Source organism: Halyomorpha halys, unplaced genomic scaffold (genome assembly GCF_000696795.3).
Source record: "Halyomorpha halys isolate HHAL.00 unplaced genomic scaffold, Hhal_1.1 Scaffold748.1, whole genome shotgun sequence".
Lineage (NCBI taxonomy): Eukaryota > Metazoa > Arthropoda > Insecta > Hemiptera > Pentatomidae > Halyomorpha > Halyomorpha halys.
Window position 1 is genome coordinate 319,580 of NW_027111006.1, and position 4,337 is coordinate 323,916.

General features: G+C 30.4%; 1 protein-coding gene across 1 annotated transcript in view; it reads right to left on the minus strand.

Annotated features, from left to right (window-relative positions):
• The window catches only part of LOC106685834 (uncharacterized), a 12,580-nt gene extending 11,493 nt beyond the window's left edge, over positions 1-1,087 (minus strand). The window contains exon 1 of the mRNA XM_014428765.3: positions 890-1,087. The gene's annotated coding sequence lies outside the window, so the exon portion shown is untranslated. The remainder of the gene's footprint in view (positions 1-889) is intronic.
• Positions 1,088-4,337: the final 3,250 nt, after the last annotated feature.

The following is a 4,337-nucleotide window of genomic DNA, read 5'->3' on the forward strand; positions in this document are numbered from 1 at the left end:
TATATTAATATTAATATTAATATTAATATTAAATCTGTACCACTACAAACCATGAAGGAACAGGAGTTCATTACGTTTTAAGGTAGTGATGTTACTAAACCAATGGTTGTCATAATAACGCTCGACCTCTCAGATTTTTACTCCACTTCATGAGACAGGAGTGTTCTCGAACCCATAGGGCGACAGTAAAATAGAACATAATTATCTGCCACGACTGGATTCGAACCCAGGTCCTTAGTGTCAGTAGCATAGTACCTTACCACTGAGTTATACATTCCCAAAAAATAATATATAAAATATATTATTATTTTGTTTATATTTTTTATTTATGCAAATTTGTTCTCCATGGATGTCCTCTGGTCTCCTTGTGCCTCCAGGAGAATATCGATGTTTCCCAACTCTGCAAATTTGCTAATCTTAGAGATATCAGTAAATTTGTTGATTTCGACAATCAATAATCAAAAATATGAAAACAGTTCTAAACTCCCGCCAGAAAACAAATGAAACGTCAAATTCCAAATGAGCTCAAGTACTAGTTTTTTGAGATTGTGAAAAAAAATTGGACTTAATAATTTTTAATTTCTATGATAGAATTTAAATTTCAATATTTAACTTCTGAAAAGTTCCGAAAATCTAAGGTGTCATAGAGAACAGTATTCAAAATATACTTCCAAGCGAAAATTCCTTTTTTTCCCCAAACTATTATACACGTTCTTCCATCTTCCTTAGCTACTTTCTTACTAATTTCTACTTCCATCCTACTTAGCTTTTAAATCAGGAAATATTGAACAAGAATTATGTGACTACGTGGCGCCTACGTAGTACGGTTTATTTGCATTTTATAAAAGCTATTTCAATTTTCAATAATAAAAATGTCTCCTAACCTTACCTGACTATTACAGACTACCCCAGTTATCTACAATCAATTCATCGTACAATATCTTTAGTCAGGGCAGCACCAATCAGAATCTTCAGCAGATTTAAGATTCACATTCTGAACCGCATCTTCTATAGTTTCTTGTATTAATTGGACGTGTTTCTTGTGTTGTGTTAATTATTCAGTATTTGCAACATCTGATCGTTATCGAAACCTAATCTTAGCTCCATCTGGGTAATCTAGTTGGGACACAATTTTATTACACGAAATGAAATTGTAGGGAGTACACTAATGAAAACTGTAGGCATCAAGAAGTTGCTTACAGATGCAATTGCATCGAGTTGGTTGAGGATTATATTCAAGTAGTGGTTAGTGGAAACAGCACATTTCTGAAATAAATAACTGATTTTGGTTCCCTATTTTCCTATTATGTTGCCAGAGGTCTATGGCTTAGAACATCCGGCTATCATGAGGGGTTGATTAAGTGTGGAAATCGAAATATTTGTTAGTATATATATTAAGTTAATAACAAAAATTTTCTAAAATAGGGGTTATGGGAAAAAACAACCTATTTTGCTGTTACCTTTGCGGTCAATATAGGTATCAAAATAAGAAAAGAAGTAGAAGAAAACTATTTATTGTTATCCAACATTTCCCCTACTTTTCAGGGCTTTGTCAGGGCTGTTAGATTGAAACAAAGGTGTCGACTGTCTCAGTCAGACACCCGAACTGTCTTCCAACAATCTACTTCATACGATCAACTATCTTCTTCCAGTATACAAATTTTTAATTAGGTTTTGAGAAACGTTAATTTATCGTGAGTGATATAGCATATCCTATGAAAAGGCTTCTAATATGCTATGAAATGACACTTATCCCATACCTCTTGCTAAATTTGGGAATCTTCTATTGCGATTTCAAAACTTGTTCTCTGTTTTTAGCCCATTTATGAGGACTCAACAATACTGAAATACAAAAACGAGCGGACATATTACAATACAATTTCACATTTTTCCATGTCTAAACCTATACAACGGAACGAAGATTTTTGAGAAAAATAAACAAATAATAAGATCAAAATTAATTAAAGTTTTAATTATTACTTTAAGTTTCATTTTATAATTAAAGTGAAATTTATAATGGATTTTGATGACATTGGTGCCAGGAATGATTTATTTGTAATATAATACAACATTAATTATAAAATAAACGTTGATTTTAATATAAGCTATATAAGTTTACAATCTGATCGATGAATTAGCTGTTCAGTGTCTAAAGTCTCGAAATAAAGAAAATTTATTAATAATAATATATCCTAAAATGTTATTTATTGTTAACCACTTTATTATGGTTGCTTGTGTTGTTTTTTTATAGGATTCATTGTTAATTATAAAATGATGTCAGTTTTGGTGAAATTAAAAATATTCTTCTTAACACAATATATTTAGCCAGAAAACAAACTTTTTAATAAATAATAATAACAATATCTGGTGCGAAGAACTAACTGATAAAAAGAAAGAAACTGAAAATTATACTTTTGTACTAAAATTAAATAGGTGGTGTTTATAGTTAGATAGTAAATTAATATACAAATAAACAAAATTTATTTGTTTGTGTTTCGACGTTTCGACCTGATTTTGAGATCTTCAAAAAGCTTAAAAAACAAAAAAGAGATAACAACCATAACTCAGAGAAACATAAAAATGAAAGGAAAATAATAACTTATAAAAAAATAGTTTGTTTGTTTATTATTTTCCTATTATTTTTATGTTATATATTTCCTGACCCCCTCCCGCTCCTCGACCACTATCGATACTTATTACCTTTTCGATGCGTGTTACTACCGTGCGGTCCCCCCTCAATTCTAAACTTGCTAAGTCCACTTCAATATCATTACAAACACTAATGGAAGGACCTTTTGAACTATATTCAGCCCTACTATCTAATATAAAATTACTAGATAATAGGATAACAGCAAAAAGCGTTATTCAATATCTATATATATTTCGCATTTTTGTAACGTTTCGGCCAATTATATTGGCCATTTTCACCTTTTTTTGATCTTTCTGATTGCTAATTATTATTGAAATACTATTATACCATTACAATATTATATTACAATTACTATATTATTACCGCATTTCATATTATTACTAATATTATCATTCCCCACTCTATTGTAACTGTAAAAACATAAATCCTATCATAATAGCTCCACAGTACTTATCCATTATTACAGCATTGAACTTAAATTCGTTAGTAAAAATGTTTGAAGATAACAGGTATTGTATGAGTAACAAGTATTTTTTAGTCAGTATCACAGTTACTTGACAGAATAACGGTTAATCAGTTCAATTCGTAAAAAAGATGAAACGTAAACAATATCAGGTAATTGTTGATTGTTTGCACAGACCAGAGACGGAGAAAGAAAACAATCCCTCCTATTCCGTCGATTACGAAAAGGAAGTTGTTAGCTAATTTTCTTGAGGAGTCAGATCTGACCCACAGGGATAGCTAAATATTGTTATGATAAAGAATTAATCGTGTGCCCTAACTGCTCGATCAGCGGATCTCTCTACCCTCCTTTACCACTGGTGACATAATTTGAGCTGGAAAGGAAATGTTTTCATTCCTTATCACGAGGTGCATCAACGTTTATCGCCTATCTATTTTAGGAATTTTCTGAATCTGGATTATGCCTGGAATAAGAGGAGGGAGATAACTTGTATTAATAGAGGAAAACGTAATTCTAATATTTCATAACTCTTTTTCCTTTTCAAGAGAATACTCCATTTTGAGATATTAGACATCATCAAGCTAATATGTATTTGTAACCGACTTTGATTTATCTTTTTCGATTTTTAGCGAAATCCAGTTACCTTTAGGTGAGTGTCGACCATTTTATATTTCCGCCCTGCACTTTTTCTAGATATTATATTATACAGTGCATCACAGAGGTTTCATATTTTTATTTACTTCGATCTATTTTCTTTCAAACCTCTATGACTACAACTGAATCTATTTCATCAGTGATATATACCTGAATTATTTCCAGTCGTAGTTTTATTTATTTCTTCTTAAATATTACTTCCTCTAATAATGAAGATTATTTGAAATAAAGTGAACAGTGAGCACTAAAGAATATATTGGAATGATGAGTTTAAGTCATAAGTTTGTTTCCCAAATTTTCTACTCAGTTCAATGAAAAATTATTTTTAGGTTTATTTTTTAATACCAATATACCAATACCAATTTTGGAGGGTAATATAGAAAATTTTAGACATTTCCTGACAATATTCTTAAAACAGTTTTGATGAATCAGTGCTGGGTCACGGGGATAAAATAGATAAGGAACTTTTCTTTTTTGAATTAAAGAATTGGAAATAATGAATTCAGAATAAAAATATATATTCCTCAAGGCAGTCAGAATTCCAAAAAATAAATTCAGTGAACAAATATA